The following is a 27,334-nucleotide window of genomic DNA, read 5'->3' as shown; positions in this document are numbered from 1 at the left end:
AGGGCTGATAATTTGTTTTTGTAGATAGTCCCAGCCAGTTCAGTTAATCTAGCAGTGATGATGGCTTCAAAATTCAATATACAGAAGATCCTTAAACTGTATGGACTGTGCTTCCCTGCTTCTGGGAATTTAAAGAGGGAGAATGCTGTTAAGAGGAGCACTATGTGTGACTGTAAAATGTAACTACAGCCCAATAAACCTTTATCACTGATTAACATATCTAGCAAAAGCAGAGCAGAATGGAGGATCTGGCAAAGCCTTTCAGAAGTGTCCAGGGCACACTGGGAGGCGTGAGGCTGCTCTCTGCATTGCACCTTGCCAGCTCTCAGGAGTCACCTGCTTGTGCCTGGCGAGGCAGAGGCAAAGCAGTGTGTGGAGAGAAGATGGATGCTCTCTTACAGAGAGCTTTTTCCATTTTTTTCTTTGATTCCTTCTTGTTTTTTTTGCTTAGATCAGTGTTGAGATCAAAGGCATTCCGATGGGACTGACAAACAACTTTTTTTTTTTCTGTGGGAAAGAAGAAAGAGAAATCCAGTGTGTTACTTTGCACAACTTTCTTCTATACCAGCCATGTTAATTGAGTTTGCTCCTGTGATTAAACTAAAATGGATGTTGATCATATTTTTGGACAGGCTTTTGGCTTCTGCCCTTTAAAAGCTGTCTCCTTCAAGTGAGAGTTCAGTCTTCAGGTCTCTTCACCAGGCAGTATCTAATAAGCAGTCTCACCTATGACTGGATCAAGCTGTTTACCATTATTTTTGCTCTGTCAGTCCCAGGAAACCCACTTACTGATTCTCTGGTCACATCACTGTGCCTCTGAAAACCTCATGATAAACAGTCATTCAGTGGCACTGCCAGGCTTTCAGAGAGGAGAGATCTACAGGCAGAGATTACCATTTCCTTAATGAGAATGTCTGCATAAACCATCAGACAATCCAGCATATAATCATTCTCCTTTTCCTCTCCAACAGTTGTTCCACTGCAGGACAGTGCTTTTGGGTAGTTATTCCCAGCATTTACAGAGTTTCCTGATGCCTCCCTGTAGATATGCTACAGGAAAATTTCAACTGGAAATTCATGCTGGAGAGCAAGTGTGGGGCAAGTGTCTGTGATGGAGAGGCACAAATCATCAGACGGCCTGAATTCAGCAAGATGCATTTTTCTCCTCTGGGCATTCCTCCTTGCACAGCTTGCTGGTTTTGTGGCCTAGTTTTAATGAGAGATTTTTGACAATAGTTGTGAATATTGACATTTTCCTCTATTTTATTTTGTTTTCTTCTTTGGTTTGAGTTTCTTTTTTGGTTCCTCACACGGTGGAGTGAGGAAGCTCGAGGGTGTCAGATTCAGTTCTACTGATGGCAGGTAACATGTCCTAGAGTCTGCTTTATAAATGCCCAAGGATGGGTAAATGTATCTCTCCCCCATTATTTCTATTGAAAAGTAGTTTCTGCTTCATCCTTCTGGTCATAGAAACATTATAATTTCCAGTTCAAATTTACTCATGGCCTTTTTATTCTTCTTTGGTTATTTCTAGTCACTGATCTTGACTAGCTATTTTTCTTCCTCAGTGTTTGCTTTTTAGTTATTTCTGGATTGCAGTGATGACCCTTCTTAGCCTCTGTTTGGTTAAGCTAAAAAAAGCTGGCTACTCTGGTCTCTCTGAGAGGAATGTGCCTTATTCTGATTATCCTACCAGTCTTCGTCAGACTCTGGCTTTTTTTACAACACACACGTACTGCAGATCAGAATGTGTGTGCTGAGGAGGGGCCCCCACAACACCCTCTGTGTCCTGGCTGGTTCCCCCAGGTTGTGACTGTTTTAAATGGCTTTGCTCATCACAAGAGTCACATGTGATCTTCAGTAAATACATGGTTTTAAACTGAAGCCCCAACTGCCATTCACTGAATGCAAAAGCAAATTCTTGCCTGTGCAGACTAAGGAATGGTGTGTAATTCTTTAGTGAGTTTGAGGATGGAATTTTTGGTGGGACAGTCCAGGTGCTTAAAGTATTTAAATAGTTTGATTGCCTTGCTCTGTGAGAGCAGGACAGTTATTGCCATCAGTCCCTTACACTTGTCTGCTCTACTTTAAGTTGCAGTCTCTGCTTCTCTAGGCAGGATCCTGTTTTGTAGTAATAAATGGAAGATTTAAATACAGTAGTTACTGGTTGTGCGTGAACTCTGTGATTATTTGCAAATCACCACAAAAGCTCCCAAACCCAATGCAATAAAGTCCATATCAGGGTAAGTTCTGCCAGACAGCCCAGATGATGCACAGGGTGGCCACTGTGAGCCTGAGGCACTGAGGTCTGAGAAAATCAGTTCCTGGTCTGCAAAAATTAGTGAGGGGAGTTATTGTGCCATGTGAAAGCGTGGGAGGTGCAGGTAGGAACTAAGAGCTTCAATGTAGTTGTAAGGTATAGGTCAGAATTTCAGTCAGGGTAACAGAGGAATTGTTGGCACTGTGTGGCTTTCTGCCAGCTGTACATTGGGCCTAATATTTTTTTCCCAAGTAAAAGGGTCCAGTCAGTCAGGCAGCCTGCATGGAGAACAAAGGAGCAAAACATATTTTAATTGCCCAATAGCCATTCTTTCAGCACAGATCTGTGCTTATGTGCCAGAATAATTTGGGTTTGTGTCTGACAGGAGATCTGACTTGTGGAGGGACTTCAGTCTGGGCTGTTATTCTTGGAGGACTGGGGAAATGAGGACATATTCTCCCTGCCCTTAGAGTATGCACCTGAAGACTCCTTTCAGGTAGGAGCTGTTTTCTGTTGGTGACCAGAATGGTGAATGATGTGCAAGCTCTCTTTAAAGTAGCATGAGAGGGGAAGGAAGAGAGAGAGAGAAAAGGGACATAAAGGTCCTGAAGGGCTTTCTTCAGCCTGGCTTAATTTGGAGGTGACACTTCATATGTCAATTTAAATTAAGCCATTTCAAAGAGCACCCACTCCAGAGCCTGTGATGCACTCCTAAGACAGCAAGTGTGGGGCACATTGGGTGACTGACACAGTTGAGGACAGAGAGGGAGGGAGCAGGAGGAGCTGAGATGAAGCATTTCATGGCAGGGCTGCTTTGTCCCCTGCATGTGTGATCACATGTAATTGCCAGGCTGTAGTTCACCCCTGTTTTCTTTATCACATGTTTGAGCCTAGTGTTCTGCTGTGTTAAGTTCAGGTACCTCATGTCATGGTTTTCTGCAGCCCTTCTGATTTGAATAAGGTTTAAACAGGAGCCTTGTCTGGGTGTTGAACAGTTAATGCTCTAGAAAGCTAACACCTGCATCTGCAGCCTTGTCCCTCCTATGCTGCTGAATAGCATTTCATGATGGCAGGGAAATAATTCAGTACAAGCAGGCCCTGCTCTGTGGGCAGTGAATAAGCCCAAGTGAAGTAGAGGTCATTCATGTTAATCTGAAGCAAATAGGATTGTGGGAGAAGAGGGTGAACCCCCCTTTATGTACAAATTCTATAGCTCAGAAGCTTAGGAAAGACTTAACAGTAAACATTTGCAAAGAATCCATCACCTTTTCCAAGAGGAGAAACAAATGGTTTTCCTGCTTCATTTTGTGCAGGTCCCACATTTTGGTATGTATGCAAATCGTGCTGGGTGGCAGTGTCTCATACAAATCAGCTTGAAATGCAGAGGCAGCCATGCAAGCAAAATGGCTTGTCTTTCCCTGCAGCTGCAGTGAGACTTCCAGCACAGGAGACCTGGGCAGGGAGAGAGCCTGATTTGTAAGGAAGCATCAGGAAGAGAGAAGAAAACCAGAAATCCTAAAATGCTGTCCCACTAGCAGAAAGCTTTGTGTCCGTGCTACGGTGCTGCCCTGTGGTTTTGATGATCTGAGGAGGATCCAGCACTGTTTTATTTTAATTTGGGTTTTGGAGTGTCCTTATCCTGACTTTTCAAGGCAAGAAAATATATTATCAACTCATGGCTGTGCAGAACTTGGTAGGTGGTTTTTGGGAAGAAGAGATGAACAGCACTTTTTTGAGATCAGGACTGAAATGGACATGGAAGATAACACAGATGTGAAACATAAGCAGCCACCTTTGCAGGAATATTGACTGCCCATTGTAAAGGCAGTGGGTGAGGGCTGGGCATTAATTACATTGTGCTGCTGCTGTTCTGTGTCCCAGATCCTTTGTGGATCTGTGAATCAGGTTTTTTCACCCTGCTTAACAGTAGCTACCTATACACCTGCATAGAATCATCCTAATTTTAAATCTAATGTGTCTCCATCCCCTTTGCAATATTTCTTTTATGAGTTGGGTAGGCATCAGGCATTTATATTTTCAGGAATAAATCCCCTGTTTTCTCCATCTTATACTGTGCTTTTCCTTCAAGTGTACCAGAAGCAAGTATCCAGCAGGGTGGACTGAGTTTGACTTTGAGTCTGCAGTGTCTCTTGGTTAACATGGCAACAAGACCAAATGTTATTTAATTTTAATGATAGGTGACAGCAAAACAGAAGAGAAAGGGGAATGGAAGCTGATCAAAGTTCATAGAGAAGGGTACTTCCTTGGCTTTTTTTTTTTTTCCAGCCAGACCTTTCTGGAGTTCTGGCTATTTGACCCTGCTGGGCTGGATTGTGGGGGGCTCTAAGCAAGTGTATGCAGAGCACTGCAGCAAGCAGGAAAAGGGCTTGCTTGGCATTACCAGCATCTTCTCTGGTAAGTGTAGACACTCCCTGTGTTCAGGGAGGTGAGCTGAGAGGGAACGGTGATGTGGCTGCAGCTTCTTACTGCGCCTTGCTGGATTATTTCCTGTTTGCTCTTTGATCTTTTTTCACACTGAGTAACAGGCAGCATGACTGCAGTGTGATGCTCTGGCTGCAGACTGCATTGTCTTGTTGAGAAATGAATTGCCTCAGAGCCTTCAGTCGGTCTCCTGAGCTATTTCCTGTTACAGCTGGGAAAGCTGGGATTTCCATGTGATTTTGAAGCTCAGAGTTCTGATGTACAGAGAAATCCTGTCTCTGTGTTCGTTCATTACTGCTTCTGATCCCTTCTTTTCTCTGCCATTATCTCAAATGCTTTTGGAAACTTCATTTTCAATGTACTGTATCATCTCACTTGAGTTCCCTTCTGTGGGCATCACAGTTAGTAGGAAATGCAATGCTGGTTTGAAATGTTTGCAGACAAGATAGGGAAAAATACATCTGTAAGTTATTAGGGGCGAGATTAATGTCTTTTACCTTTGGAGCTAACAGATGTTTTCTGCCTTTTCATCTGCCAAATACTTACACTTTCCAGTACTGTCTGCATCTGGAGGTTGTGTCTGGGCAGGGAATTATGTTGGACATGTAGCCTGGGTGAAGCTGCCTTGGGCATCTCCTGAGTGCTCTGGCTCTGTGGCTCAGCCCTGCCATGCATTTGTATTGGTTTTAGCATTCACCTCTGGTCACTCATGAACTGATTCTGTAGTGGGAGATTTTGCTATTTTATTTGATAACAGTTCATCCTGACATGAACTGCAGGTTTCCATAAGAACCTGGGCTGTCCTCTTCCCTTAGTACCTGAACACCTCCTTCCCCCAGCAGTGACAGCCTGTGCTTGTGACACATCTGCCTCTGCACAATGGTGGCAACAGTTGGGTTTTTCCTGCGAGTTCCTCATCAGACTTTGCTGGAGATTAAGCAAGTTAAATCCAGTTTTTTCATTGACCAGACCATTGCCCTCTATAAACGATCTGTAGACAAAACCCCCTTTTTTCATTGTGGTGGAGCTGTCCCATTTGTGAGGTGTTGTGTGTGGAGGTCAAATCTTTGGTTAATGTTTCATTTCTGTGACCTTTTGAAATTGTGTCCATTCCATTCCTACCGTGTTCCTGGCAGAAAGGGAGGAGAGATACCATAACACAAGTAATGTCCTCATTTTTCCAGCTTCCCTGTGATACACAGATACATGATTGCCACTTGTTTTTGCAGTTTTTGGCAGAAGTAGTCTTTAATTGCAGCCCCAAAAAGCATTAAACTCGTGTTGGTTTTAATTGCTAAGGTGCAGGAGCTGCTTTCTAGAGATGCCAAACACCTGGGAACTTCATTTGAAATGGCAAGTGTTTGGTGCTTCTGAAAACAAGTTTAGTGTGGAAGGAAGCACTAGGAGGAGGAGCCTTTTGTATTTTCATTTCTCTCCCTCTGCCTTGCAGGGATCTGTGTCCACTGGTGCTTTCCATGAGCACAGCTGGTGCCATACTGCAGTCACTGGGTTTCCAGCCCCATCACTGGGCTGTTCCACTCTCTCCATGGTTAGGAGGTGTTTACTAGCTTGCAGCTTAAAACTATGGACAACCTATACCTGCTGCCAACATCATCAAGGAAGAAAGGCAAGATGCAAAGGCTGTATTTTAATTAGGCAGCAATCTAATTAACTCATGTGTGAAAACAGGCAGACTGCACACTGTGATTTTTTTTCTTTTGCTCATTCCCACCTCTTTGGGGATTTGTTACCAATCTTCCTGTCCCTGTGGGAAGGACCTGGAATCCAGGAGTTTTGAGCTCTGTTTGTGGCAGTGTATTGCTTCACTTGTGACTTTGTGCAAATCTGTTTGGATTTTGCTTCTGGGCTTTACAAACATAGGAGAGAAACTAACACACTTCCTCCACTTCTCAGCATTGATTGTGAGCCCTAATTAACACTTAGAAAGGAAGGGGCTTTAGACTACAGGGTGCTGCAGATGTATATTGCTGTGGGAATATAATTAATAAATAATAGCACATATGGTACAGGAGTTCCCACACTGCATATTCGGTTAGTTTATTTGCATTATTTGTTTACTGCACACAATCCATATCAGTCATATATATATATAATCTCCTTAACTTTTCATTACTGCTTGAGAAAAACCTGGGTAGGAAATACTAATATTTTCCCTCCTAAAGTACTGATTTAATAGTTGTGTGATCCCAGGTAAAGGAAAACTCTTAGTGTCCTGCTGTTGTTTGGTGTCAGTTCTCAGATTCCAGCTCTCCCATCACGGCCCTGCTCACAAGAGAATGGGGCAGTTCTGACCAGGTAGTCTGACCTGCCATGGATCACAAACTTTTATCCAAAGATTTCTACTTCAAGCTCATCTTTTCTGCTTAGATTAGAGCAGGTCATTTAGACAGACATGCAGTGGGGATTCAGAAGCTGTAAGTCACTCATGGCAGAGCCATTCCTTCTAGCCCTCAGCACACTCTGCAAGATTCCTGCCTGAGTCTCAAGGTTCTCTTTGCAGCTGCAGTCCTTAGACACTGAGGTTCCAGAGGGCCAGGTACTCTTTTGAGGAAGAAGCCAGTACACATACATGTTGGGTGGACATTTTTTGTGTTGATGTCTTGTTATCCAAATAGTGGAAGCTTCACTAAGAATCACTTGAGGTCTCAAGTATTTCTTTAACTCTTGTGCTTAACCCTACCAGGGAAGCATGTTCATTTTACTTAAACAATTAGTGTAGCATATAATAGAATGGATCTACCTGGTTTATTTCCAGCAGCTGATGAGACCAGAAAGTTTGGGATATTGGAAAAGGCACAGAATTTTTCCCCTGCTAGGAAGGGGACAGGAGCCAATGGTACCTGTGTGCTCTGGGTCTGGAGAGCTCCACACTCCACTAAGTGGCCTTGGAAAGGTTAATGGAGAAGGTGCCAGCAGATGGCACTCATGAATACACAACATTGTCTCAGGGGCCCCAATCGCTTCTGGTGTGTGTAGCAAGAAGTGCAGAATAGGGCAGCATCCACCTGCTGTAGGGCAGGGGGCCAGGGCTGCAGTGAGCAGAGTCTGGGGCTGGTTACACCCTGTTTCCATTCAGAGCAGCTCCTCTTTCTGGGCCTGGTGGGTACCAGGGCAATGAAGGGATGTGGTGATGCAGTCCTGCTAGTTCAGTGATGGCTGGTGTCACCATTACAATTGGGATTTTTTTACTACAGGATGGCCTACATGGCACCAGGCATGCTGGCATCAGATGGGGTGGCACATTCCTGCCCAGTGCCCTCTCCTGGGACAGTCAGTCCAACTGCTGTCTGGTGCAAGAGGTGGCCAGAATTGGGGCTTCATGCTGCTGGCATTTGTTCCTGGCGGGGTGAGCAGTGACATTCAGCTTTCATTAGAAGACAAAAAGGGCACACCAGGACATCTGAATGCACATTTTCAACAGTCAGTGAAGGCAATGTATGGGCTCTGTTTCTGAGCCAGAAGAGCAGCCTGTTCCTGGTCCATGGGACTTGTCAGTCCAGCAAAGATTAGTGAGGGAAAAGCAAAGGCTGTAAAGCTCCTCCTGCCCAGCACTGGTGAGAGAAGGTGATAAGGGATTCATTGTACAACCAGGAGATAATTGGCAGCAGTAGAATGAAGCATTGCCAGTCTTTTTGCCATAGCAATTGTCCAGACATTTTGTTCACAGCTGTGATTCACCTTGTTGTGCAGTCAATCTGTTCCTGACCATGCAGTATCTCAAAAAGAGCATGGCTGCCACACAAAATCACGTGGGATTGCCCAAGACTGTGTGCAGGACTGCAAGTGAAAATCCATTTTGCTGGTGCAGAGCTTGGGGAAGGCAGGTGGCAAAGGGACTGGACCTCCAAAGGGTGAATCAGCCTCCTCTTCCCTCACTACAGACACCAGTAAGCGTAGCTAGGGCTGAACAGTCACTGCTCTCCTTGGAGGAGAAGGAGCTGGGTCTCACGTGCCTCAGCCTGAGCTGACAGATCAGATCTCCTAGGGGAGGTGGAGCCCATGTCTCATGTGATGACAAGCTTGAAGGAGCAGCGCTGGGTCTCTGTGGTGATGTCTGTGTGGAGAAGTGAACAGAGAGATTTTGGCTTAGCTGAAATGCATAATGCTTGTCTTACCTCCTTCTGTGCCTCATACTGCAGCCAGGCTTGAAATGTCTGCCCTGTGCACAGGGGGAGTGGAATGAGGCTGTCTGCTGGTAGCCCTGACTGTAGCTTGTCCTGTAGGTGTCAGCTCCAAGGGGACACTGGTCAGTGTGACAGTGAGCTTCAGTCCAAGTCAAGAGAAGCTGAAATATTGGTGATGGGTAAGCCCATCCTGTTCAGCAGTATGTCTCTAGTGGCCAGCTCTGAGTCTGTGACCAGGTGTCATTTTGCCCTGTAAAGAGTGAGTGTGCCCTGCAGTTGCCCAGCCCACGTTACTCCCAGAGCTCTGCCCCAGGGAGCTGCTCTGCTCAGAAATCACTCCTTACCTGCACAGCCCTCTGAGATGTAACAGCATGTGCCAGAAGGATGGTGTTACTCTTCCTCTGGTGATGAGGAATTTATCTGGCATTTCCTCCCTTGCCTTGTTGAGACTTTGTGAACTTCTGGGATTTCCTCCCCTCACCATGGGACAGCAGCTGTTCCCTCTGGGGCAAGCACCCCTCTCCTCCTGGAGCAGTGGCTCTCCCCTGAGTTGTGCAAGATAATTGGGCTGTTCCCCTGGTGTGGAACCAATGGCTGTGCAAGGCCACTAACAAGGAGCCAGGGTAGCAACAGGATTAAAAATATGTATGAGCAAACATCTTCTTTCAACTGCAAGGATGCACTGAAGCGTGAGAGCCTGGGTCCTGCAGACAGCCAGAGGCAGAGTGGATTGGCATTCAGACTGCAGCTGCACAATAAAGCCACACTTTAGCACAGGAAAAGGAGGGCAGGAGCCCAGTCTTACTTACACTGCTGTGAGCTGGAGGAATGCCATGGAATCACCTGTTACATTTGGCTGCATCATGGAGTGCAGTGTGGATCCATGGGATCAGGAGAGCAGGTGGGTTACCATAAATCCAGCACTGCCTCTGGCTCTGTTCCTCCCTGACAGTGCCTCCATATGGGATGGGACCTGTCATTGAGCAGATTGCTTGTATGGAATCATTACCTGCTCCATACAATCCTGGGAGCTGAGCACCAGGTGTGATGCCCCACCCTGGTGGGCTCCATGGGGCACTGGCAGGAGCTGAGTGTGACTGTCAGTGGAGGTGTCACAGTGACACAGAGGTGGAGTCGGTGCTCCAGTGCAACATGCTGCATTTTCCTTCATGAAAAAATAAAGATATTTAATTTCTGTCTTAAGGGTGATTGTTCTTGGCTGGGTAGGGTCCCTATAAAACTTGACAAAGTAATTTCAGATGGCTGAAAGCTGTCAATTCACCCCAGTCACTTTCCTCTCATTCAGTGAAGGGTATTTTGAGATGAAGGTTTATGACATATCTTTGCCTTGAAGAGCTTGGACTGGCAAGGAGACTTACCAGCAAAGGCACTTCCATGACAAGGAAGGCTGTCTTGGTAGCTTGGCTGAAGGGATGAAGGCTTGATGTGAGATCTCTTATAAGAGAAATTAACTTGCTCATGGAAGGAGATGGTTTCTCTGTTTATATGCTGGATTTACCAGGGATCATAAATCTCTGAACTTTGAATATTCTGAGTACCAAAAGAAGGAAATATCTCATGGAACATGGAGGTTAGCAGAATACTTGGGCAAGCATGCAGGTTTGTAGCCTTTGTGATGCATGAGAACACCCAGACACTATTGTTGGGACAGGGATTCTCTGAGCCCATGGGAGTTTACTGGATTCCCAGATATCAGCAGGTCTGGAGTGGAAGGGGACTCTGACCTGGCACTGCAGAGCAGGACATGTCCAAGCTTCAACCAGTCTGTTGCAGTGCCATTGATGGCACCTGTTTGTCTTGCTAATCAGACCTTCCAGCCCCATCTCATATATTAGCAATTGCAATAGAAATAATAATTGGATTCAGTCCATTGCATTTCACATTTTAATGTCAACTGGATTTCTTCCTGAACCCAGCTCTTGATTGGGCGACATCTTTGAGCACCAGGTTAATAAGACTGACTGTATTCACGCGAGTTGCCCAGTCAGAGGTGAGGGTTGAAATGTACTGTCATGTTTTATACATTTGACTCAAGCTGGCCAAAAGGTCATACTTACAATTCTTGAAATATTTTTTTCTTACTACATTTGATTTTGATCCATACTGGATGGAGAATAAAACTTTCACAGATTTTCCATGAATTGTGTTCTTCCACCCTGTGGATGCATGCTGAAATTGGTGTTTCCTTGAACTTCTTAAAGAAGCTGGTCACTGAAAGTGTTTTGAAAAGACGTCCAACAGGTCTTACCCTTTTCCTATAGACTGTCATGTGGCCAGGGTCTCAGGAATATATCTTTCCTTAATCTTGGGGTTCAAAACTCTTCTACTGTTCAGGTAAGCCTTGTCAAACCTGTGTTGTTTTGTACACTGAAATGCATAATTCAATAATCATGAGAAATAAAAAAAACCACTCTTTTGTCAGAAAACTCATGCTGCACTGCTTTCTGGACTCTGAAATTATGATAAAAGGATTATATCTGGGATAGTGGCTTTCTGTCTTCAAACTAATATTTGGTTCCATCTATGCTGTGTCAAAGCAGACTGTAGCTGTCCCAATGTCATGGAAGATAGATCTATGGAATGAACTTCTCCTTGGTGTTTGTTCCTGCACACTGCTTAGCCCCCACTGTTGCTAATGGAGTTCCCTTTGTGGCCAAACAAAACCAAGGGTTTGGAGACAAACAGTAGAAATACTGCTTGGCATGAACAAATCTTGCACATTTTACTGCCTGTGTCCTGATGTAAAGTGAGCTGCAAGTGTGTGCAGGGGAGAAAGGGAAGGAAGGTGCTGGAGGGTTCACAGTGAAGGAGGAGATATTCTCCTCCAAAGAAGTGCACTGAGGTGATCTGTACATCTGAGGTGATGTAAGTTTGCTTTTTGGCACATTCTCCATTTGCCACCATGATGATGTGGTCAGTCTCACTAAGTCAATAGTCCTTCCTCTGGGCCAGCTTTCTGAAATGCTGCTTGAAGTGTCTCACTTAATCAGGTTTCAGAGGAATCTTTCTCTTCAGCTGTTGCAGATTGTTTGTATCACAATGAGAGTCTCAGTCCTGCTGCTGTAGCTGGTATTGGGCACACTAAAGAAGAGAGGGGCACTTCGGCCAGAGCAGTTGCTGCCTGTGTGCTGCAGCAGGGAGCCCAGAATCTTTAATCCAATATCAACCACTCTGCCTGGTCAGCAGCTGGAGAGTTTCTTGCATTTAAATTTTCCAGGTCACAACCCCAGTGAGCTTGGGAAGGGTATTCTCTAAGTCAAGACAGACATTCTCTATCATGCTTTTTCTAATTGTAAGGCTTCAATCTTTCAGGCTGCTGTGGAAGTGCACAGACAACCCTTGTCTCTGGTCTTCTAGTGCTGGGAGAGCACTGCCCTGAGCCAGCCTGGTAGTAAACTCTAACTGTCATGGGATATTCTCCAGGCAATGAAGCCTTCCTTTGTGGAAAGGGAACCACATAAAGACCTTTTTCTTCTTCAGGCCCTGTGGGCTGATGTTATCCTGATGCCTATGGTACCTTTGCATTGCAGCAAGCTGGGAGCCTGCATTCTCCAGCCCTCACAAGCCATCCTGCAGAGCTGTGTGTTTGCACCTTTGTTCATATTCACCCCTGACACCTGTGGAGCTGTGAAATCAGAGTTCATACGATCTAGGGTGAGGGTAATGCTCAGATTCACAACATTTATTGTGGGAACAGTGGATTTTCAAGGGAGAGCTGAATGAGCAGGAGGAGGCACATGGACATAAGGATCCACTTTCATGTGTGGAAGGAGAAGGAACCACTAAAGATGAAAGCAGCCTCAGGTGTCTCATCTTCTTTGAAGGATTAACTCAGACCCTCCCCTGTGATACCATAGCTGAAGGTCTAGGGTCTGTGAAGGGTGCAAACCTTTATGAGTTTGTCTGTGCTACAGGCCAGCCAAAGGTAACTCAGCCTGGGCCTGGAGTCTTTCTGACTGGGTTATTATGGGATGATGAACTGAAAATAAAGCAGAGTCTTTCCTCTTCAGCTTGTTGGTTTCTGGATATGAGTCTGTATCGCCACCCTGTTTTGTAGTGCCTTGCTGCTTCCTTCACAGGTTGGCTCCCTTCCTGCTCCCATGGAGCCTGTCTCATAGGGAAATCATGGACTTTAGTGGCATCAGATTTTCTGCTTTCATCAGAATACCCTGAGGGCAACAGGAGATGAGGTATGGCAAAGTTTTCCTAGCAGCTGCTCAACACTGCTTCCCTTCCATAGCAAACAGCACTCGAGTATCTTCAGGCCAGAATCATCCCCACATGAAATCTTCTGGTGATGGAGTGCAAAAAAGAGCTCTGAATCCCTGCCTAAGCCCTTTCTGCTCCTGAAGCATAACTGCATTCAGTGGAAAAGAGCCAGAGAGCAAGATTTTTTTTTATTGCAAACATATCTGGCCAAGAAACAGGCATTTAAAAAAGATTCAGTAGTGGTCCCAGTGTAAAAACTGTTAATTCCATTTCATTTTCTAACAGCCTGATTTGCTTGAATCAGTTCATTTTCATACCTTTGCTTTGGATGTTACCCTCATGTGGTTTTGGTCTGGGATGTTGAGATGCTCTGGACAGTCACAGATTAAATACTGGCCTTCATATTCAGCATTTCTAAAACTCTAGAATGCCAGGTACCACCAATGGTTTACCCTTTTCCATTCTGTACATCAAGGTGGGAGCTCAGCAGGTCTCCCACTGACAGAGTTGAGCTCAGCTATCAAGAGCTGAGGGCTGTGCAGGCAGGGCAGCTTCACACTTGCTCCACTCAGTGCTTCATTAATTAGTCTTAATGATTACATCGAGGTGAATGTAAATTAAAACTTCAGATACAGACACTGCCATAGTATGGCTAAGCCTGAACTGCCACAGTGTGGCAGCCTGTAAAATGGTGGCATTTCACCTCTTAAGCCTCTCTGTTTTGATGTCTCTTGGCAGGAACAAAAATTGGTATAATTCCTGCTCACAAGTAGCTGGGGAGAAAATGGAGAATGTAAAAATCTAGTATGCTGGCAAATGCTTTTCATATTAAAACAAAGATAAACAGCCTGGAGAATGTTTTTTCTATGCCTCACCCACCTCTAGACATTTTGCAAGCTGAAAACAGAGGCACGGTGATGTGTGGCTGTTCCAATGCAGAATCACTGTTGAATGACTATTTTTGGAGAAGATAAATTTGCTGCACTTGCCCATCTTGCTGTGGTGGTTTTATTGTCAGATTGTGCCTTTAAAGTGTACTGTACCATAGTCATGTATGGATGTTCCTGCAGGGGAAGGGATCTCACCTCTGCTGAGATTCTCTGGTGCAGGGGATTGGGCATGGTCATGTATTGTGAAATCTGGTGTTTGTGTGTGACAGCTTGCCCACACTCCTCTGGGTGAGGAACCTTATTCTCTGGTGCCAGGAAGGACTGGAAACCATTCTGTGCTGTTTGGATAGATAGGGTGGATCTTGGCTTTCTCAGTCCTGAGAGCAGACTGAATTCAGCATCTTGAGCAGATAAAATTCTGCAGACAGGTGGGTCATCTTTGCTTGTGTTCAGTCAAATGGGATGTTCCCTATGGAGGAGCATGGTTGGTGTTTAAGAGCAAGCCAGACAGGATTGGATTTGACAGGGATTGTCCTGAAAAATTCTGGATCCCACTGGTGTTTCTGCAGGAAGCTGTGATGTGTTCTGTTTACAAGCTGTGTTCAGGTAGGGCTTGATACATTCAAGCTAGTCCTGCTACTCCTGTTGGAAGGTGATTTAAATTGCAATTCACAAAACAAAAAGGGGGCTGGGAGTGACACTGGGGATCCATGGGAGGCACAGCTGCTGCTGAGCTGCTGCCCAGCCTGAGCTGCTCTTTGTCTCAGCTTCCCCTCTGCCAAAGCTGGAGGAGCAATGCTGTGGGAAGAATCACAGCTCAGGTAGGATTGCAGAGCACAGGTATGAGCAGTATCAGCTCCTGTTGTTTCCCTTTGGCAAAACCCTCTTCCAGGGTGGGATCTCCTTGCAGTCATTCCTGTCCTTTCTGAGAGAGGCAGGATTTGGGAACCTGATGCCTACTATTAATCTGAGAGTGCTTCTGTTGTCAACTGCTTATGTCTTAGGGGCTTTGTCTTAGCTTTGAATTTTATATCACACACCTCTCCAGAGTAGGAGAGCACTACATTCAGTTTTACTAGCTCCTGGAGGTGGATTATATCCCACTTGATTGTTTACAACAGTTGTGAAGATTCAACACAATTTTAATGAAGTATAGCAGTAGTATATTAAGAAATGTATCTATTAAATGCCGTCTTTAATAGTTGATTGGTATTTAATTGATATGTGTTAATAGTCCTGTTAGAGCTCAGTTAAATACACAGTTGAAGCACTAATTTTGAATAGGGAAATCGTGATTTGAGGTAAAAATATGTGCTAAAAATACAGCAGTTTTTAATATAAAAACTTTATTACTAAATAAAGTGTGAAGTGTATTAATAAAGTTGTATACTGACTTTAGCAAGTGTTTACACTTAGTAGATATTTTAAAAACAGATTAAAATGACATAAAAGATGCATTCTGTCAATTGTTGGTGGAAGATTCATAAGGACTTATCTGTGGAGGTAATTTCTGTCTCCTCTTAGGAAAGATTCAGTCTTCATCATTTTACAGGCAAGTTTTTTTTAAAAAGTGTGTTATTTAACATGAAGGTGGGCATTCTTCTCCAGGAAGTTGGTCCTGGGGATCAGCAGTTTGGCAACTGAGCTTCTCCAAGTTATGGTGTTACTGCCATCCACAAAGGTTTCCCTGCAGCACCTCAACCCACTGTTATTGCAGCCACAGGAGGTACCTTGCAGTCTGAGTACAGGATGAATGAATCCCTGTTTCACAAGGACATGGTGAAGGACAAAGTATTTCCTAGGTTGAGAAGATCCCAGGGGAAGACACGGTGTTTGGTGCCTTGCATGATCCCACAGGTTCAGTTTTGAGGGGATATCTTGCAACTGAGCTGAGAGGGCTCCTCAAGACAGCAGAATTCTCTTTGAATGAGCTGCATTGCTGTAAGTCTGTGCCCTGCCCTGAGCAGGATTGCAGGACAGGAGTGGGAACTATTCTAACCACTCACAGCAGCTACCTGCAAATGGGGTAAGCTAGGGCACAGAGTCTGCCAGTCCTTACCCTGCAGGAGGCAGCGTGTGAGAGCTGCAGCACCGTGGGCAGGCCTCTGTGCCAGCCTCACTGTGTCACTTGTCCCAGGCTGTTACTGTCCTGATCCCACGTGAGCCCTGGGCACTTCTCCTGCTCAGCAACTTGAATCACTCCCAGGCAGCACCTGTGTGTCCTCCCTGCTCTGTCTTTGCCTGGATGTCAGCGCTGCCCAGCTGAGCAGTGGGGACCCTGGGCTGCTGGCAGGCTGCCTGCCTGTTCCCATCGCTACTGTCGGTAGGTGGTTCCTGTCTAATGAAGCTCCTTGCCAAGGGAGGCTGTTGACGTGGTCCGGCGTCGCCAGATGGTCCCCTTACCTCTTCTTCCTTCCAATCCCTTGGAAACATTTATGATCCCTAAACTTCTCTGATGGAGGGGCTCCTTTTTGTGACAACCTCATTAAGTGGTTATCAGAAGCTGCCACTATCCAGGTTGTCAGGACAACCAGCTTGATTCAGAGCCGCTGGGAAAGGTCTGAACCTCAGGAAAATAACTATGCCCAGCTCCCAGCAGATGCTCACCCACAGCCAATGGCTGGGCAGCCATGACATCATGGGCCAAGCTGGCCTCCAAATTTAATTGTCAGCTTTCAGCGTCCCTCTGTGTCCCCTCCCTCCAGTGCTCTCCACTCCAGCCCCTGGCACAGTGAATCAGGTGCTGCTGTTGTGCCACTCCAGACCCCCCTGGAGCTGCCTGGTCTCTGCAGGGCGGGCAGAGAGGCTCCCTCAGTGCCCCGTGTATGTAATGCAGCCTTGGGGAGGAGTGGGACCATGGGGCCAGGTGCTGGTGCCTCAGCAGCCTGGCATGGGGGAAACCTGCAGGGGACTGGAATACCCACAGCTCTTAGGGGACAGAATAGGTTGCTTCTTATTGGGGTTTTGTTGATGGGGATGGATTGATGGTTGGAGTTAATTTTATCTGTAAAATGAACTCTCTGGCAGCTACCATTGAGTGTGAGGGGCTATTGGGATCCTTAATGGGATAACCTCTTCTCATCAAAACCTACTGACACCCCATCAGCAGTCACACTTACTGCTCAGACTGTGTCATGTTTGCCAGCAAGGTGTGATAAATGTGGCAGGACCAATTCTGGTGTAGATGAAGGCTGTGTTCAGGATTTGGGCAGGCCCTGGGATCTTGGAGGCTGGACCTCATGGGTGGGTGTGTGGACTCTCAAAGCATTTCCAGCTCGCTGGGACATGCATGTGACAGTCACAGGGAACTGATGTCTAGCAGGGACTGACCTGCTTTCCTATGCCCTGTGAGGACAAAGCCGTCGCCATGTCCATGTCTTGGCCAGGTCACTCAGCCACACTCTGCAGATCAGGCACAGCCCAGACCATCCCAGGTGGACCCTGGATGGATCAAGTCCAGCTTGCACTGCCGAGCCCGGCACCCTGGGACTGTGTAGGTACCTTGACCATGCACTCATTATTTTTTTCTTTTTTGCCCTCTCCCAACAGTGTGCTTGAGCGATGTGCCCATTGTCAGCACATGCAGCTGCTTATAGAGTGCAGCAGAGCCCTCCAGCTCCAACAGGGTCAGCCTCCTTACAGCTGGCATGAGGAGCAGGGGAGCTCTGCGGTTTGAGCAATTTCCCCTTTGTGGCCTTTTGCTGCCACTCTTTGTCTCCTTTGCCAGGAAAGCATGGGACAGGCATGCAAAGTCAGCTTTCTATCAGGTATGGGACAGCTGACTTCCATTTAACAGCTTGAAGAAAGCTGGAGAGCCCCGGAGGGCTGAAATGCACAGCTTCAAGGGCTTTGCGGTCTCCAAAGGCCAACCTGAAAGGCACGGACATTTAAAAACCCTCTGTAAGTTTCAGGCAAACCTCCACTGTGCACAGTCAATGCTTGCAAAGTTTCTTTGGCTCCCAGGAGAGTTGTAGCTTTGGACAGGGCTGAGTGTAAGAGATCTGATCTGCTTTTTTACTGCATGAAGTCACAGAGTCAAGTTTCTGTTCTTTCACAGGGGAAAGGAAACTGAAACTCTTCCTTCATCTGTTGTTGCCCAGCCTTTGGCAAAGGGCAGCCTGACCTGGGCTTGGTGCTTCAGAGAGCCTGCAGTTTTCTTATGGTGCTCATATGAGCAGTTCTGCTGAAAGTTAATTCTAAAACTAGATTTTAGTTGGACTTCTTTTAAAAGGAATAGAAGTGATTCACTTGCAGATTCAATCCTAACAACTGTAATTGCCTGATTTCATGCTCTATGTGCAGATTTTCCTTGAGCTGCCTCCCTCTTTTGGAAGCCCGTGAGCAGGACTTGTACTTCCCACGGCTCGTGGTACTCCAGGGTGTGGGGCTGGTGAATGACCCACTCTTTCCAAAGCCATTGGGAAGGATTTTTACTCTGAAGGTGGCTGGTCCCCCATCTGCTCAGTCCTGTCCTGCTCTGGGCTGTTGTAAACAGCAGTTTGCAGCAGCCAGTGTGGTTTGCAGGGCTGGGTGAGCCTGCAGGGACCCTGGCAGCTCCTTCAGCTGCGTTCCCTTCTCACTGCAGGCATGGGACATTCCTGCAAAAGCTTTACATGGACTTCGACAGGAGAAGAGCCAAAGGCCAAAGCCTGCATCCTCTGCTAATTAACCCCCTTGGGCTCAACAAGAGTGTGTCCTCTGCAGGAGTTACCCCACTGCTTGTCCCAGCCCTCCTGGATGCACGCAGTGCTGTCACTGGACATGACACTGTCACATGGACACTACATGCAGCAGAAAATAGAAGGCCTCTTCTTCCATTGTTGAGGAACAGCAAATTTTCATAATTCCTGCTTACCTCAGAAGATCCTGAAAGTCATCTATCCACAGGAGTAATTCTCTGTGGGAGTGGAAAGAACACTGACAATTTGCTCTATGGCTTGACTGTAATCACTGCAGAACCAGCCAGCTAAGTGACAGATTTGACTCACACTGGGGAAGAGAACCTTGGTGAGACTTCGGCTTACAGCAGGAGGGGATGGCAGTGATTCAGTCAGGGCTGCTTGTCACGTCAGTGTGCACTTGGTGACTCAGTGAGTTCTTGCTTCTGGAGAACCGGTCCTTTGAACGAGCTGTAAGGCAGCAGCCTGATCACTCATGGTCAGAGAAGATCACATGTGGTGTGCTGGGGCTGGGACAGTTTGTTATCTTCTCTTGGAAGCATGTGGCCTGCCTTACCTTTGGCAATAGCAACCAGCAGAAGGTAAGTCTTCATTGCTTGCCCTTGGCCGCTCTGTCATGTGTTATTACACATACTCTGTGCATCTCCATCAGGAAAAAATCCCCAACAAATCAAACAAAATAATGGTCAAAGGTGTGCTCACTTTGGTATGTAACAGCACAGCCCTTTCCATCGGTGGCACTTGGAGCTGGTAGAGCTTCCTGGCACTGGGCACAGCCGGAGCTCAGAGCATGGCTGGTGCTCCCAGCCCCAGCACTGCTCCATGCCCAGGGCCCTGTGGGCTCTGCTGCAGAGATTGTAAATTTGGTCATGTTTATCGGTACTTTTTTTTTTCCCCCCTCTGGAAATATTGTAAATGTGAGACCATCCTCATCAAAACTGAGTCTGTTTCTACGTTTGGTACCTTTCATGGATGGAGGAGCTGAACTCGTGGATTCAGAAGGAGCAGAAGGACCACACGTTGCCTAGGGAATCATAATTGTAAAAGAATGAAGAATGCAAAACACAGACCGTGAATAAGATTTTTTTCTTCTGGTGCGAGGGAGATGTTTGCAAGGAGTGCCCTCTTTGTGGCAGGAGTGGCCGGAGCTAATGCTCCAGCCTCACTCCCGCCGGGCTTCTCCCACGTTTGGATGCAGACAGGAGAAGCCTACAGGCTGTCACATGCATACGTCATCCGGGGGAGCCCCGAATTTCACGGTGCATTTCCTATTCCCAGCGGACGAAGACCAGGGAGGGTGATGATGCCTTTCAGGACCCCTTGCACTGCCGGCCGGCGCAGGTGGCACCTCCCAGGTTCCCGCACGCCTCTGGAGGGGCTCCCGGGCTCGGGGCTGGGAGGGCGGGCACCCCCCCGCGCCGCGCTTTCCCTGCGCGCTGCCCTGAAACACGAGATTTGCCCCCAGCCCCAGCCCCGGCCCGTGTGTCGTCACCGGCCGCCCGCCGCGCCCATTGGCTGCGCCAGCGCCGCTGCGGCGGCCCCGCGACGCGCGGGGCGGGCGGGCGCGCGCGCGGCGATTGGCGGCGCGGGGGGACGGGCCGCGCCCGGGGGGCGCTCGGCGGCGGCGGCGGGGGACGGGCGGGGCGGCGATGAGCGGCAGCGGCTCCAGGTAACCCCGGCCGGGCGGCAATGAGCGCCGCGGCTCCAGGTAACCCGGGCCGCGCAGCAATGAGCGACCGCTGTTCCAGGTAACCTCGGCCGGGGCGGGTCCAGATAACCCCGGCCGGGCCCTGCGGCCGCCGGCGAAGCGCGGTGCCCGTGGCCGCGTCTGCGGCGCTCCGTCTCCTCCCGACGATGGGAGGATGACGCCGCGGGCAGGGCCGGGGTGCGCCGGTGGCGGGGCTGTCGCTGCGTCTCCGGGGTGCCACTGCCGTCAGTGACACGTGTGTTGCCGGGCAGTCGGCGGTGGCCGGAGCCCGGTGTCCTGCGGGAAGGATTCCCGGAGCCGCAGAGCCGCAGCTGAAGTTGTGTCAGCGCCGGCACCGGCCATTAACGCGGCCGCGGTGCGTGTGTTCTCCATCTCCCAACAATGCCGCCTCTGGGCTGCGCTTCTGCAGAGGAGTGAGAAATTCTGGGCTATAAATAACCCCGCCTTTTTTTTTTCCTTTTTTTTTTTTTCTTTTTTAATACTCGTTATTGGCAACGCGCATCCGATTGACCTTGGCACCTGCCAAGTTTCTCCCGAAATCCCTTCAGGGAAGGGTGGTCTCTCTCTGTGCGTGCATGGTGGTGCCTGATGCCACACTGGAGCTGGTCCCTGTGCTGGGTTGTCCCTTTGTCCCAGACTTGTACACCAGCCAGCCGAGGAAGTGCTCCAGCGCGATGTCTGGCCGCTCCAGGCTCCCCTCCTCCGCCGGGGGGGTGCACTCGGCACGAGTGGCCCCTTTTGCTGGTCACTGAGGCAGTTTGCAGATCCAGTTTTCACCGATGCCAGAAAACGACCCTTGTTTTAAACACAGCGAAGGGTTTAACGTGCAAGGCTGAGGGAATTCAGGCAGGAGAAGCCATGGCTTCAAAGCCAGCAACATCTGAAAGAGATGGTGGGCCCAGGGTGGGAGGAGCGGGGTTGTTTGGGGCCCTGCAGCCCGAGGGGTGTCGAGGGGCTGGATTTTGCCTCTCCCCTCGCCCTTCCTTCGTTTGCGGGGTGGGCACGGCGTGTGCCAGCAGCGAATAGCCGGGGTATCTGTGTGCAGGGTTTGGCAAACCCTTGACAAGGCTCCGTGCCGCTGATGCCCCACCTGCCCGGATCCGAGCCGGCGCCGGGGCTGCCCGAGAGGGGACGCTGCTTTCTCTTGTCTTGCTGGGCACGGTCGGGGATGCCTGCACGGGGAGCCTGAGGCCGGAGATCAGCAGGGGCTTTGCTGAGCGGCTCTCGGGCTGACATGGAACGCCTCGGAGCGAGGAGGAGGGGGAGGAGGACGGGCTGTCGGAAGGGCCGTAGCCAGGCTGCTGCCTGCCTGCCCGAGCGGGACACAGCGGTGATGAGTCCGGCTCTCCTGGCTCCTCTCGGGTGGATCCACCTTCTCTGTGGCTGTCAGGCGGGGAGGAGGGGCTCGGGCACCGCTCCGGGAGGTGGACGCTGTGCCGGGGGAAGTGGAAGTGTGGCACATGGCTGCAGAGGAGCCTCGGCCTTCCAGTCACAGGGTACCCAACGATGTGAGCAGAATGTGGAGTAAATCAGGGGTCAGGGGTAATGGTTTGTAGGACAGGTGCGTTGTTCGAGGCCCGGCAGTGAAGGTTGCCATGGCAGGCCATGCATGGAGGCGAAGGGTTGCCCTGAGCCGGTGTTGTGCGGTGAGCATGGGCTGGTGAGGGAGGGTGATGCCTGTGGCTGTGTGGAGCTGTATGGGTGGGGGCTGCATTCCTTGAGTGTGGAACTGGGCACAGGAGCTGGTGGCAGGCACGGTGCTGGGGCTGGGGGCTGGCTGGCTTTGTGGGTGGGGGGCTGCAAGCAGCTGCCTCTGGGCTGCACAGGAGGTTGTACTCTGAAGCAAGATGTGCATGGATGGCATTTCTTCACTGAGTGACTCTGGATAACTAAAAGTAAGTCTCAGGAGCTCCTGTTACAGGATTAAGTTTCAGGCTTCACGGGCCACCACTTGCAGCAGCAACAGTTTGAGAACAGCTGTGGCAGCAGTGCTGCAGGAGGCAATAGCCAGGGTGAGCTGCTTTGGTTGTCACAAACCATGGGCTTGGGCCTCATTCACCTCAGGGCTCTAACACAAGTGTGCTGCCTTTTTGTAGGGACTGATGGGGGCTTTGTGCTTTCTAAGCTAACACGCCCAGTGAGACTGTAGGAGGGTTTCCCAGAAGTTGGAGAGCATTTTACTGTTGAGTACAGGGAAGTGAACTTTACCTTTCCAGGCAGACTGTTGACAGGGCAATTCCTCTGTAAGCATCTGACCAAAACACAGAAAATGTGTGGAAGTTGGAGCCTAGATTGTCTTGTGTGTCTTGAGCTGACTCACAAAGACTAGAAAAACAAAATTGGGCACAAGAGGTTGTCTTCCTCCAGCCCCCTGTATTGCTTTGCAAGTTTCACACATACAATTCCAGGGATAGATCAGACACATTCAACTCTGCAACATGTTGTTGGCTGTAGCAAATCCAGCTCTTGTGTTAGCCATTTCTTGGCCCGGCAACATTTGCTTCTAGAGGAGAGCTAGTTTGTGGGGATAGTCCCATTTTCAGTTCCTGTTCCCTTTGCCTGAAGCTTTCTTCTCTTTTTCTTTTAATACTTTAATTGTGACTGTGGATCCAAGCGTCCCTGGAGCTGCCTGTGTTCTGGGATCAAAACCAGCTGGGAATCTGAAGGTCTTTCAGATCTGCCTGCAGCTCCTCCTTCATTTTAGCCATGCCTGCACAGAATCGGTCGCAGGGGAGATGTTGCCAGATTTGGCTTCCGCTGCTGCTCTGGTTGGACTCCCTGTGACTTTGGGACATTAACAGTGCTGTCACTTTGTGCTTCTCTGGTTTGAGTACTGATTTCTGTTCTTGCTGTGCTGCACAGTGGGCAGACAGAAGTTCGCTGTGACCTTCCTCTTTCGTTACCATCCTTAGCTCATGCCAAAGGTGCTTGAAGCTTTTCTCCAAGAACTTAACGGGGAGGGAGGGCAGTGGTAGAAAGGAGAGAGAAGAACGTGAATTTCACCTGCAGAAATAAACTTTTTCATTCACTAGTGCTATTTTGTATGTAGCTAGCATTTTCTCCCTGTAGCTCTATTTTGTCTTTTACCTTTCAGACACGAATAGTTGAGCTTGTGGATCTTCCTTTATGTTGACTTTGATTTTTCGGTTATTTGAATTATGGCATTAGGCTGAGTGGTAATTAGTAGGTTTCACTGGGCCAGGGTCAGCGCAGGTAGAGACACTGATGTGAATTTCTTCTCTCAGACCTGCTGTCGCTGGTTGTCTCCTGCTCCTAGCAGTAATTTTATAATAGAAAAATATGATGAAATTGTGTGGTTTGCTAGTGGATAGTCTCAGTGCTTGGAGTTCTGCAGATTGTCCCCAGGTGAACATCAGCAGCTGTGGCTTGTATGCAGTGAACAGCAAGTGTGTCACTGTGCTTTGTTGGAGATTGCCAAAGGATTCTCATTTTGCCTGTTCAGTTGCACTGCTCCAGCTCAGCTCTGACAGTGCACTGTTTATGAGTTGGCTTCCTGGATTTTCTGAGACAGGGAATCGGGCTGCAGGGTGGCACTCACTGCCTCAGGTGGTGTGGGATGTGGCAGGTTGGGTGCACTTTGCTCTGGGCAAGCACCATGGCATCCGCCCTGGCAGTGCTGCTGATAGGCATCCAGGAAGCCTGTGATGTTGTTGCTGCAGTCTCATGTCCCCTTTTCTGGAGCTCTTGATCCCAGGAAGCCCTGGGCAGGGGACAGACAGGCCTACAAGCACTCCAGGTTGTTGGCTTCTGGGTTGGGAGGGTCTTTGTGTCAGCATATGGCACCAGCCCTTCCTGCAAGTCTGGCTCTTGAGCACTGGCCTAGGTGCACCTCCAGCTACTCTGATGTCCTGTCTTGTATCATTCCTTCCAGAGGTAGACTTGGAAATCATGTCCTTCTTAAAGAGGGGCATATCCTGCTCAGTTAGGAAACCTCTGTTGTGAATGTTGCTTTGTTTTGCTCTAAAGGCTTGCCATTATGGCTGTGTGCATAAGTGTTCAAGGGTAAAATTGTGTTGTTATATATTCAGTGTGCTCATTTCCCAACATTAGTTTTATTGTCACTTACTTATCTAGTAGTGTACCAACAGATGTGACTGAGTCTTGAGTGGTGCAGAGCAAAGCGTGTCTCTGCCCTGGAGTCTGTGCTGCCAGTTCCACAGCTGGAAGAGTATTCAGTGCCTCCAGGTGCTGGGTTTGGGGCATGGTGTGGTGCTCTGATACAGCCCTGTAAGGGTCAGAGTTGGGGAATGAATGGCAGAGGTAAGGTTGGATACGCATCCTTTGCTCTGCTCTGGTCATATGAACTGTCTTATTGCCATCAGAAGCAGATTAAGGCAGTTTGGATCCAAAACATACCCAAGGAATCTTTGGGTAATTTCATGTTTGTTTATTGTCCCAGTGGCAAAATGTGCTTTGTCAGGGAGTGGAAACGAACATTTGGGTGTGACCCTTTGACTTCTGAAAGTGACACCTGGCACATGGACCACTGAGCTCTGTGCTATGGCCCAGCTTGCTGCTCATGCACATGCTTTGCTTTCCCTTGCCACAACTCAGGGTACTGCAGTGTCATTTTTGTCCAGCCATAGATGCCCATAAGCCTGAAACAAAGTGCCATTTCAACATTGCAGTACAGCACAGACTCCAGGGCCAAACCATTCTCATTTCCTCTCTAATCCTCAAGTGTTGAAAATGCTCTGGCACCTTAGCAGGCTCAGTGTTGCTCTGCAGGGTGTATGCACAGTTCGCTGCATGTGACGAGGGCAGTACTAAAACATTTAAACATTTCTTGCCATGTCACCTGGGTGCACTCATTTCTCCAGACAGTGTTGCTGAAGGGGCAGTAGCTGTACCCACCCCCAGCCTCTGTCCATTTGCTGGCATCAAAAAATCAGTTTCCCTATTTAGAAAGGGCACTGGAAAGTACTTCTCTGTGTCTCTTGAGGGGAGTGAAAGGCCTAATGTTTTCCATTTTCTGTCTGCTACTTCTCTATTCCCTATTGTGAAGGAGAAAATCCTCCAGATCAGAAATTTTCTAGGCGCTTCCCTGCAGAGAGTCTTGATTCAACCTGCAGTGCCCAGATGCCAGCTCATATTTATCAGGTGCATCCAGCCACTCCCCAGATGAACCACAGGGCTGCTGGTGCATGGTAAACCTGAGAGAGAAAAACTGATAGCATGCAATTAAAATCCTGGGCATTTGCTAAAGCTGTTTTTAATGCCTCCTGCCCTCACAGGCAGAAGATTGTGGACTTGGATTTGGGTTGCTCTTGATGTGTCACCAGAAAAGCTGTCATATGTGTGTTTGCAGAAATGGAGGCTTGGGAAAGGCTTTTAATTGTGATTCCACTCTGCATAACACAGATTGTCAGGCTTTAAGCTCAGGTTTGTTTGTATCAGGGACAGACATTGATACCACAGCTCCTATTGGTGCATGAATATTTTAACAACTGAAGCGATGCCTGCTCCAGAAAAGAGCTGCTTACATCCACGTTTGATCTCTTTAGCAAGCCTAGGCAGCTCAGGGTGGCATTTCCTACAGATGTGGGATACATCAGCTGTGCTGTGCTGTGACTCTTTCTTCATTTCAGAGAATTCAGGCTGGGAAGAAGGGAGATTTCTAGCAAAAATCTAAGAGAGAATTTGCTCCTTGGTTTGTTTATTTTTGAGGAAGGTGCCTTGCACTTTGTAGGATGCATGGACCAGAGAGAGGTGGGGTAATATTTGGAAGTATCTAGAGTGGCAGTCTGTGGGGATAGTCTTCTCCTTTAATTTCTGCCCCATGGCCTGTGCTACAACTTCTCTCCATACTCTTCTTCTCTCTCCACTTCTTCTTGCACTACGGGAATGCAGAATCCCCCTCTTTGGGGGCACTAATGAATAATGGTTAGCATTTCAGAAGGCAGAAACTGAGAGTGGAGTCTTATTCTTTTCTGCAGTGTATTGGCAGTTCACACACAGAGGTTATGTCCTGGACTGTTTTTGAAATCTATTGTGGTACTGAAATGCTGGAACCTCTGCTCTCTTTGTGTGTTTCTGAAGTAAATTGTCCACAAAGCATCTCTAATTAGGGGGCACTTCTACACCATAACGTGTAATATGAACAGAGCTTTTGAACAGCCTGATCTTCAGGACATGCTCTGTCGTCTCCCATGGTCTGTGGAGCACTCTGGACACTCAAGGTGAATGCCAATCTTCTTCATGTAGTAATAAGAATCTGGTTACAAGGTAGTTTTCCAGTTCTAAATCCTTGGTTTGGTAAGCTCTCTTTCATCTCCATTAGGGAACACAGCAGCACATGGATGAAGTTCCCAGGCCCACTCATGGCACAGGAGGTCTGGTACCTGATTCTTGAGTACTTTTTGAGCTGCATTTCATATTTGCATTGCTGATCTCAGCAGAATGGCAGAGCCTGCCCTCATGGTATACCTGGACACATGTGACTGTGTTTCAGGATTGCATCTATCCTGACTGTAATTGCTTGTATACTGAAACAGGAATCACACAGAGCTGCCAATGTACCCACAAGAGTCTGGTAAACATAATCCCAAAATCAACCCATAATAGGACTGGCTTTTGGGCAAGGAGAGGAAAAAGTTGTGCTCTTGCATGATCCAGCAGCCTCTAAGCACAAGTTCTCATCAGACTGATGGCTTTGGTTGGTGGGGTCATAAGGCAGAAGACACCTTGCCCTGGTCTGCCCTGCAGTGCTGGTGGGGCATTGTGTTGTCATCCATGGAGCTGGCTGTGTCTGACTCCTGATCCCCCTTGCCCTGGAAGGGGCAGCTCAGGCTCCCTTCTGTGCTCACTGGAATTTTGAATGTTGGTGCCAGAAGGCAGTGAAGCAGTAGGTGCATGTGTCTAGTATTGTTCTGCACTCTGAGGATCTCAAAGCATATTTTCTGTGAAAACCGTTTTAAAGATCTACAATAAATGCCTAAAAGTCAGGCCTGGAAAACAAG

The 27,334-nt window shown here is 48.1% G+C and overlaps 1 protein-coding gene across 8 annotated transcripts in view; it reads left to right on the top strand.

Annotated features, from left to right (window-relative positions):
• Positions 1–27,334, top strand: part of PAK3 (p21 (RAC1) activated kinase 3) — a 124,517-nt gene that overhangs the window by 33,043 nt on the left and 64,140 nt on the right. For 2 of the 8 annotated variants that reach the window (XM_074551487.1, XM_074551479.1), the window contains exon 1: positions 20,239–20,394. The exons of 1 other annotated variant lie outside the window; for it this stretch is intronic. The gene's annotated coding sequence lies outside the window, so the exon portion shown is untranslated. Of the gene's footprint in view, positions 1–2,645; positions 2,757–18,990; positions 19,228–19,962; positions 19,988–20,178; positions 20,395–27,334 lie in introns of those variants that run through there. 5 more of the 8 variants (XM_074551485.1, XM_074551484.1, XM_074551486.1 and 2 more) reach the window with 5 other exon arrangements.

This window comes from Zonotrichia albicollis, chromosome 14 (genome assembly GCF_047830755.1).
Source record: "Zonotrichia albicollis isolate bZonAlb1 chromosome 14, bZonAlb1.hap1, whole genome shotgun sequence".
Classification (NCBI taxonomy): Eukaryota; Metazoa; Chordata; class Aves; order Passeriformes; family Passerellidae; genus Zonotrichia; species Zonotrichia albicollis.
The sequence above is the reverse complement of the archived record's forward strand: the minus strand, read 5'-3'. Positions and strand labels throughout refer to the sequence as shown.